This window comes from Felis catus, chromosome B2, assembly GCF_018350175.1.
Source record: "Felis catus isolate Fca126 chromosome B2, F.catus_Fca126_mat1.0, whole genome shotgun sequence".
NCBI lineage: Eukaryota > Metazoa > Chordata > Mammalia > Carnivora > Felidae > Felis > Felis catus.
This window is the reverse complement of record NC_058372.1, coordinates 74638516-74649263: the sequence shown is the minus strand read 5'-3', so window position 1 is coordinate 74649263 and position 10748 is coordinate 74638516. Positions and strand designations below refer to the sequence as shown.

The 10748-nt window shown below is 36.4% G+C and overlaps 1 protein-coding gene across 1 annotated transcript in view; it reads left to right on the top strand.

The window, feature by feature from the left end:
• The window catches only part of ME1 (malic enzyme 1), a 189471-nt gene that overhangs the window by 125746 nt on the left and 52977 nt on the right, over positions 1-10748 (top strand). The gene's annotated exons all lie outside the window — the stretch shown is intronic.

Sequence of the window (10748 nt, the reverse complement as noted above, 5' to 3'; positions counted from 1 at the left end):
GTCGGACACTTAACTGACCGAGCCACCCAGATACACCCAAACTGATATTTATTGAGTGCTTATTATGTGCCAGAGGTTGTTCCAAGGGCTTATGTTAATTTAATTCCCTCAAACCTTTAAGGCAGATAGTATTATTATTCCCACTTCAGAGATGAGGAAACTGAGGTATAGGGTAATTAAATAACCTGCCCAACTTGGAAACAGTTTGATTCTGTACAGGTTTGAGCTCTAATCTATACACCATATCAGTTTCTATGAAGTAGTTCCTGACTTGGCATTGAAGTGTGAGAACTATATTAGGGGTAATGCTTGTGAAGCATTAACAAGGAGGGAGGATTGGACAGGAAAAGCCTTCATACCATAATGCATATCTGGGAAGCAAATCGGGCAGAGAGAACCTCTGACTGTAATATGTATCTGACAAAGTCTCAGCCAACCTAATGGGGAACTCCAGAGCCAAGATTGCTTGTTACATGAGTTCACCTTGAGTATAAATGACCTGGCCTTAGTATTACTGCTGTGCTCAATAATTGACTGGGGACTCCCTGGGAAGAGCATGGCTGTGGATGGAATGCTGCATCTGATCTTAAACTATTGTGGCTGGAGGCAGCTGTCCAACTGCATCCTTAGGCAAGTTCTTTCTTGAAGGTCAGTCCAAGCAGCATGTTTCCTTGGCTGCTCAGCACCTTATTGCCATTTCATAGACGTCAAGTATCATGTCACATCCATCAGATTGGCAAAAATGTTTAAATCTGACAATGCTAAATGTTTGTGAGGCTGTGGATGAATATGTACATTGCTTTCAAGAGTGTAAATTCATAAAACACTTTGGTGTGTAATTAGGATTGCCATAGCCTACTGTATGGCATTTGCATCCCAGAGAAATTCATTCATAAGGAGACACGCCCAGAAATTTTCAGAGCAGCGTTGTTTGCATTAGCGAAAAACTGAAAGCAATTTAAATGTCCATCAACAGGAGAATTGATAAATTGTGCCATATATATAGCATACAGCATTGTACAGTACATAAAAATGGAATGAACTACTTCTTCACATGTCCACGTTAATATATCTAAGAATTACAGAATTGAGGAAAAAATTGCAAAAGGAGACAGTTCAGTCTACTCACCCTGAGCTGTTAATAATGGTACTAAGGTGGCATTTCCTAAGAATCAGATACCATTCAACACCATCAGATTAATATACAGCTATTCATGTATATAAAGCTCAAAAGCAATACCAGGTTTGCTTTCCATGTCATACATTTGTAGTAAAAAGTATACTATGCATGGAAATAAGCACCGAATTTGAGAGAGTGGTCACCTAAAGGAGGTGGGATCAAGTAGGGGCAGAACAGGTTTCAGTGATATGTGGCCCTTTTTTGGTCTGAAATAAATTTTAACATTTCACAAAATTGTGTAGGAAGCACTTACATGTTAGCTAATATTATTCTCTAATGCTCTTCTCTATGATTAAAATATTTTATCAAAATATAAATGTAGGTATTTAGTAGTGAAACAATAGGTGCATATCTAAAAGTTATTCACATGAATGGGAGAAGATATTTGCAAATGATATATTTGAGAAGAGGCTAATATCCAAAATATATAAAGAACTTACACAACTCAACACCAAAACAAACAATTCTATTAAAAAATGGGCAGAGACCTGAACAAGCATTTTTCCAAAGAAGATATCCAGATGGCCAACAGACACATGAAAAAGGTGGTCAGTATCACTCATCATTGGGGAAATGCACACCAAACCACAATGAAATAATCACCTCGCACCTGACAGGATGGCTAATATCAAAAAGTCAAGATATAAGAAGTGAGAGTAAAATTGTCAGAGTTTTATCTTCTCACTTTCACGAATCATATTGGTAACAGAGTCGGATTTTTTCAAAATCTGAGTATTTTACGTACTAGTGGGTGGCCTGAGTTGTTAATTTGACCTCTGTTTGGGTATGTTTTTCCAATTCTTTTTATAGATTTAGAATTGCCAAAGAAGTTCTCAGAAGGGTAGTGGAAAGACTGAGAATTTGACTTAAAAGATTCAGTTTATAAGTGAAAAGGCAGAACTTAAATCCAGGTAGTTAGAGTCTAAGCCCATTGGATTATTAACTTCATTTTAAGTGTTCTTTTCAGTAAGTATTATTTTAGGCACAGAAATTGTCTTGGCTTTTCTTTCTCAGTGATACCAGAATAAAATGATTCATTTACAGATCTTAAATTATGTTTCCACATACCCCTATAGTAGTACATTCAGTAAACTACCTAAAATTACCCTTGTAACACAAAGATAGCTTTGTTAATCAGATTTTGGAAATATGTCAGTCAGTTGGTCAGAGACAGAGTTGCACTGTTGAAAATTGAGACTGAAATATCAATGTACTTGTTAACTAAAAAAGGTATCATTTAAAAATGGTTTATTGCAAAAGGAAGTAAAAACAATTTTAGGAGTACATCATATTTTGTTACTAAGAATTGTTCATAATTAAGTGGGGATTCTAAATTTAGTATGTTGTGTTAAACCAATTCAACCAATTATTGAGGTGTTTTAAAGGAAAAAAGGCTTTGACATGCAGGTAAATGTACCCATACAGATGTCAGTAGAAATAGTTTTAAACCAGTTTGTGTTTAAAAGACCTTCAGTACCACTGGAACATATGATGGCTTAGTTCTTGAGGCCCCCAGGGAAGAAAAGAGCCTATTAATATAGCAGGGAACACGATAGTTTGGTATTTTTATTGTTGTTAGGCAATAATGCTCCCATAGGAAATACCACTAATATGGAATTATAAAGACTTAACTTTAGGACACATTACTGGTAGGTGGACTCTAGTTATGGAAGATGGTGAGTATTCAAACTTCGACATTCATTCAGATGATTTTGCCAGAGACTCCAGATTTGTAATTTCTTTTGAATTTGTGCCTTCAGCTATTTATAAGTGTACAGTTCTCAGATTTTTCTTGAATAATAGGCATGGATTTTTGTTATTCAGTGGCACAAGGATGTGTACCATTTTTCAGTGTTTTTATTTTAAGCACTTACAGATGCAAAGTCTTTTTTTTTACTTTGATTTTGAGGTTTCATTATGGAATAATGTGATTGATTTTTTTTAAATGAAGCTAGATCTGAGTATTATCTCTTTCCAAGTAATACCCTGGAACTCTGAACAATAATTGCTATTAATGTTCACAGTACTTTTGGAATGCCACTTTGAAGATTATGTTTAAAACCTACAGTAGTGCTTTTTATATATCACAATGATGACATTTTAAGAAAAACCCTTTGAGGCTGATACTCATTCTTGAGAATAGTAAGAATGAGAATATCAATCCAAGTCAGTATTTGGATCTAGCTCTTATTCACAAAATATTTGTTTAAATCTATTATTGCTGGTTAAGAAAGAGGGAGGAAGATAAGTACAAGATAGAACTTTAAAACAATGGAACTGATTTTAGTAGATTTACTAGATTTCTAGTGGATTTTACTGTCTATTAGCATCGTAAGTACCATGTACTTGGCTTTTCTGTCTTTTCTCTTAGGTGGCAGTATGCACTGATGTGTCTGTTCCTGTGATCTTGGGTATCAGTCAGCATTCCTGGGCATTATCTGTTGCTAAATTGTGTCTAAGGATCTTTCTAGTTTGAAAATCTTAGGACTCTAAGCAAAGTAACCTATAATTCTCTTGCTCAGAACTTGATCCCTAGTGTTTTGTGCAAGTTAGAAATAAACAGTTTGATTTAGACTAAATTGAGAAGGAGACATAGACCGATTTAGTGATTCAAACTGCAGAAATAAATGACATGATTGAGGCTGGGGATAAGGTATTTACTGGAACCTGCATTTGAGGGACCTTTAATTGTCTGTGGTAAATTTGCGGATGGAGTTTATAAAAACATTTTCTAAGTTTCTGCATCCTTTATATGAAGGCATTCTGACCCAAAGAAATGATGCAGACTAGAAGTGGAAGATCACAGTACAGTGGTCTGTAGAAGCACAGGTTGGTCCGTTAGAGCCCAAACTGTCCTGAGCATTTCAGCCTGTATCCCTGCTGCCCTCAAATTGGAGAGACAATTGAGGACCAACCTTATAACTCCTCCCATATACCCATCTGTCCACACTCCACCTTTGCAGTCCATCCGTGGCCTCTGGACATAATTCTTAGAAAATCTTCCTTTGCATCATTGCTATAATTGGTCTCCTATTAAAATGTAAATTGTTAAAATGTAAAAATAACATGTCATTTGTTCATTTCTATATATTTTTTCACAACGTATGTGCCTTTTCATACTTCATGCTTTGTGTTTCAGCCCTACTAAACCAAACTTCCAATACTCCCCTCCCTCTCAAACCTTTCCACTGTCTGTGGAAATCTATTCCTTAATAAAAGGCTCTCTGATATCCTCACTTTCTCCCTGAATGTTCCCTTGACCTTCTTGCTTTATGTCAACATATGTCATAAGACTTCCACTTTTTAAGTTCCACTTTAAGTTCATTTAACTTCCATTTTCCATTTAAGACTCATTAAGACAGCCACCTGGCTGGCTCAGTTGGTGGAGCAGGTGACTCTTAATCTTGGGTTTGTGAGTTTGAGCCCTACATTGGGTATAGAGATTGGCTAAAACTAAAACCTTAAAAAAAAAAAAAAAACAGACATCCACTTTTCATGTAGTGCTTTCAAACAGTAATGGTCACTGGTTCACACAATGTTTTAGGGTTGGGAGATGAAATCAGTGTCTTCTCTCCTCTGTCCCTTTCTTCACACTACCAGTCTTCCATCCTTATGTAAGCTTCCCGCCCCCAACAAGCTTCTTTGATGTTTATGTCAATCAGGTTTATCATATCTCTATCTTCTCCCAGTTTTTTTTTTTCTTTTTAAAAAATTTTTAATGTTTATTCATTTTTGAGAGAGAGAAAGAGAGAGAGCAAGCTGGGGAGGGGCAGAGAGAGAGAGGGAGACACACAATCAGAAGCAGGCTCCAGGCCCTGAGCTGTCAGCACAGAGCCTGACGCAGGGCTTGAACTCAGGAACTGCGAGGTCATGACATGAGCCGAAGTTGGACACTTAACTGACTGAGCCACCCAGGCGCCCCATATCTTCTCCCAGTTTCTTAACCACTGTCCCCAAATTATTGCCTGTTTTTAAAGTCTTGTTCTCAGCCTCCTTTAACTTTCATGTTGATGATTTTTCTTGTACGTTGGACTTTCTTGTTCTTAAGATCTTCATTTCTAATGGCCTTTAGTACCACATCACTTGAGATTCATGGCGGTATCATGGGCCTTATCTTCCCCCGCAGCTGTTCAAACTCTAAAATACTGAAGTCCTACATCTTAATTTTTTATGACAACTTCCTTTGCTTGCACATCTCTGTGGTTGCTCAAAAGCAGTTATCCAAAGCTGAACTCGGAATCTTCCTTGTTGAACCTGCTGCTTCTCCTGAGGTTTCCTATTTTTTAATATAATCCATTCTTTACCAAGTTGTCCAAGCTATAAATTTGGAATTCATTCTTGATTTTTTTCTTTTTCATCAGCGGCTTCTCTTCACCTGATACTGTTAATTCTATCATAAATATTTCTCAGATCCATCTACTTGTCCCTGTCCCCATTCTCGTTTCTGGGTGCAAGGCTGGGGTTTTGCAGCAGCCTCTTAAGTCAGCCTCCTGCTCTAGTCCTGCCCCTCTGATAACCGTTTTTCAGCCTGACCACCAAAGTGGGTCTAAAGTGGAAAATTATCATGTCACGCTCCTGTTTAATGTCCCAATCTTACGTCAAATATACCGGTTAGAGGCCCTGTTTAATCTGACCCTGCTTACCTCTCTAGCCTTAATTCTTGTCTCTTTCCCTGTAAACACTATGATTCAGTCATATTTAATTTATTTCAGTTCCTGGAACATGACATTGACTTATTTAGCCCTGGACCTTAGAGTATGTTCTTTCTGCCTCACAAATTCTTCCCCTTTTTGTTAACTTGTTAAATTCCTACTCATCCTTCAGGCTTTAGCTTCCTCGATAAAGCCTCTCCTAATCCCCTTAATACTAGATAGGTGCCCCTGCTCTGCATTTTGACACCCTAAATTTCCTCCATTATAGAGCTTACCACACTGCATTGTAATCTCCTATTTACTGTGTCCTCCACAAGATTGTAAATTTTGTGACAACAGGAATGTGTCAACAGCACTTAGAATAATTTCAGCCCCTAGTAGGCACTCGGTATGTTATTTGATAAATTAATAAATAAGGGAAGAAAGGAAGGATAAGATTTCTTTTTGAGAATAGCAGAGATTAGGTTAGATGAGATCCCATCACACAGTACCTATTTAAAATACCATGACAAAAAATTTTTTAGCATGTAAATTACTTCAGTGGGAAAGGAAACAAAAGCAAGGAGATTAATCAGGAGACTGTGATACTGTTGCATTGATGTGATCCAAAGAGCCCAAACTTGAGTTGAGGCACTTACAATAGAAAGCATAACAATTTTATAAAAGAAGAAGGCTTAACAGAACTTGACCACTGGGATGGAAGGTGGAAGGCAAAACGGAAAATGCCTATAGTTCTTTGCCTTTGGTGGTACCAATGATAGAAATAGGAAATTTGGATAATAAATTTTATAAAAAACAAACAAACAAACAAACAGAATTTTCAGAAGTTTTAGATTTATATATTAAGTTAAATCTTAAAGGAAAAGAGTGTACTGATTCTAGAGGCAGGAAGTATCTTTTAAAATGCTTTTTAGTAAAATATACTAAGTGGAGATTTTAGTTATAAATGCAACTTTTGAATTTGTTGAATTTTAAGGAACTCACAATCTCACAAGCTGCTATTTTCCTGAGAAGCAGTCAACATCTAAACAAAATGACTCAATTTTGCGTGTGACTTTTGGTTGTCCTAGATATAAAAGAGTTGTGGGTTTTTTGGATACTATAGACATTTTTACAGAAATCCATTACAGAGTAAGAATGACAATATATAAAAACATCTTGAACAGTTATTTCTCATTTAAAGAAAAAAAAAAAAGATCCGTAATATGGCATTTCTCCAAGTCTTTCTTACTATCATTTTGCCAACAGAGAGTTGGAACTTCTTTGAAAGATCAGCAACAGAGATGAGATTTAGAAGTCATTTGTCTAAAGTTGATTAATGAGTCCCTAAGAATAGGTAAACTTGATAAGGGGAAGATTATAGAGGCAAAAGAACAGAAAGAATGGATGATTATTGCTGAATCTTTATAACCTCCACTCTCACAGAGGATAATTTAGAAGTGTCAGCAATATATAACAGAAGGGGTGATTAAAGAAATGAGAGGAATATCTAAGTGTTACACAATGATGAAGAGTAAAGTAGTAGGAAATGGAGCCATATCACAATGAACTAACAAGGGAGGAGCGCCTGTGTGGTTCAGTATCCCTGACTTTCTCTGTCCCTCTCCTGCTCTCCCCTAGTTCTCTCTTGTGTGTGCAAAATAAACAAATAAACATTAAACAAAATGAACAAACAAGAGAGTGAACAATTTTCTGTTCTCAGTTCCTACAAGGAAGCATTAAATGTCCAGGGAGAGCCTCATGAATTTAAAATTACTTATCCTAGAATTCTAGAGCATTCATAATCTGAAACTCAGTGACCAGTCCTGATCTTCTGACGTTCCTCAAACCCATGTGCTCAGTGTCCTCTAGCACAAACTTTGAGGTCTCTATGATTTTATTCCCCACCCAGCTCTTTACCTCATTTAAATCTTAGCCAAGGGCCCAACCTAAGCTTCCTCTAATTCATATTGTCTTCCCTAAATCCTATAGTGATCTCTTTGTGTGCCCCTGATTTTCCCTTTAACCTGAACCTTTAAATTTTTGCTTTTTTCCTTTGTCTTCCCAATGAGACTGTGAGCATTTTATTTTTTTTTATTTTTTATTTATTTTATTTATTTTTTTAATGTTTATTTATGTTTGAGAGAGAGAGAGAGAGTGGGGGGGGGGGGGGTGGAGGGGCAGAGAGAGAGGGAAACAGAATCTGAAACAGGCTCCAGGCTCCAAGCTGCCTGCACAGAGCCTGACATGAGGCTGGGAGTCACAAACTGAAATCATGACCTGAGCTGAAGTCGGATGATTAACCGAGTGCCACCCAGGCGCCCCATGACTGTGAGCATGTTAAGCACAAGATCCATGAGTCCTATTTGCTGTTTAATTCTTTGAGCACTGTCAGACCTCAGTGACACTAGTAAAAGTGAATGATTTGTAAAAAAATAGCTCTAAGGTGCCAATCAGAACTAAAGTGTTTTAGATCTTAAATACTGCATAGTGCCATGTATGTAAGTCCTAAAAGAACCACATGTTACTATATCTCTCGGGGAAAATCAAAATGTGCTTGGTTGACATGATTACAGTGAATTCTTAATAGTTTATAATCAAAGAAAATCTAATTGTTTTCACCAATATCTGTTTATATACTTTCTATAATAAAAATACCTAGTATATTGAATATGTACAAATGATGTGTTTATACATCAATGCTAGTTTTATAAAATTATAACTCCTTTATTTTATCAATGCAGTCTTTTTGCTAATAAATACACTGTTCACCTCATTGAGTCGATCATGACATTGGTGCTCTATGAGAGCCGGTACATATAGTAGTTAAAACTATGGGCCCTGCAGTTCAGCCCAGACCCTACCACTTATTAGCAGTATGCACTCTGCTATGGCCCTTAATCTCTCTGAGCTTCAGTTTCTTCATCTGTAAAATGGGTCATATCTACCTTCCTCATTGCCGAGAGAATTGAATGACATAATCCACATAAAGAGTGGAGCACAGTGCCTGCCACTCACTGTTAGATGTAATGATTAGTCACTGTATTGAAATTTTCTGTGATTTAACGGTGCTACCAGAGAAAATAGTGCCACCAGTTTTTACAGGTTAATTTTATGGGTGGTATTTCTGTCAACTTTTAAAACCATTTACACCCACTATTTTATGTGATACTTTGATCATAAAATAGTAGGTTCTTTTCATAGTTATGTAGAATTGAGTTGGCTAGCTTCCTTGTGTTCCACTACTTATAATTTCGTAGTGACAAGGTTGGTCAATGTGGAACAAAATATCTCTTACATGGCTTTCTTTCATTATATGATGCAAGATGCTGTATCACAAGATGAATCCAGGATCTCCCTGTCTCTAAATCTTTAAGAGTCAAATCAAAGTTAACTACCAGGTACAGAAGAATCATGAAAATAAAACAGATATACAGTATTCTCCAGGGGATAATTCTAAAATAAACTTTTGTAAATGATAAAGTATCTTGTGTAGGATTTTACTACCTATAACTGGTAGATTATAGTTAGAAAATATTATAAACATAAAGCCTGACCACATTGTGTCCTAAACACTGAAGGCAAACCATATTGTGGGGATTTCATTTTAACCACAGAGAAATTGTAACAAGTCCAAAACCGCAGAACCCAAGTAAGTAGTAGATCCGGGAATAGAACCGAAAAGGCTCTGATTCCTCCTCACATATGGAGACCACAAGGTTCTGCTGCTTCTGAACATAATGACAGATCATCTAATGCTGCTAGCCATCTGTACATGACACATCAGGGGCAGACTGTATGAGGGAGGGCACTGTCTAAAAGCATGCAGCCTTTACTTTCTAAAGGCCTGTGTAGAAACCAGAGAAGTGGGGAAGGAGCCTTTATAAACACCAGATGATTATCAACTGATATTTGTGTTTGGGATAATCCGTTGCTACCACAAAGTTTGCTTCTTTGCTAAGGTTGTAAAAGAAAAGCAGTAGTTTATAACCATAGAAATGCTTTTGTCCGTTCTTAAAAACATCTTAGTAATTTTTAAGAAAGCTAGCTAAAGAGTTTCCTAGAATGGCATCATATATATAAGGAGCCTAAAAATTGTATGTTCCTTTCAAGATTTGACCTCACTCCCACATGTTACTTTTAAATTTTTGCTCCTTTTGCCTTTAGTTGATTTCCAGAGCACTGAAATGATGATTTTGAAGGATTTCTTCTGCTTTATTGTTGCCGTTTGAGGAAAAATTTTCCCAGCCTCCTCAATGTGTCATGCTTTATTCCTCTTTACTATTTTATATGGGTAAAAGTTTATTGTTATTATATTTTACTGTTTTATTATATCATAAACTTTTTTGTGGGATTATTTTCTTTCTACCCATGAAAAGTTCCTTTAGTTGAAGTCTTTTGGTTTTTACTTACCTAAAGATGTCTTTGTTTCAACCTTACTTAAAAAGAATTTTTCTTACTTACATTTCTTTTTTTATTGAAATATAGTTGATGCATAATTCAACCTTTTGAAGAATGGCTTTGATAGATATTCTGTTCTAGGATGACAGTTATTTTCTCTTAGGCACTTGAAGATACCCACTATCTGTGGCTTCTGTTGTTCCTGTTAAGTGAATATTATTTCAGATTATAGGGCACTCATGTACCTGTCTTCACACATCAAGAACTTGCATTTACCACTTAATCCTGATAACAACGTTATGATAATATTTTATTCTCATTATTCTCATTTATTCTAGTAGAGCTACAGAGGCACAGCACAGTTAAGAATACAGAATTAGTGTGGAGAACAAGATTACACCCTAAGAGCACTCTAAAGCCTGTGTTTTTAAACCATTGCCACAGCCAAGTGGATGCATAAAGAAAAAGATGAGAGATAAATAATATTATTAAATATTAGAGATATTTAGGCGTGCCTGGGGGCCTCAGTCTGTTAA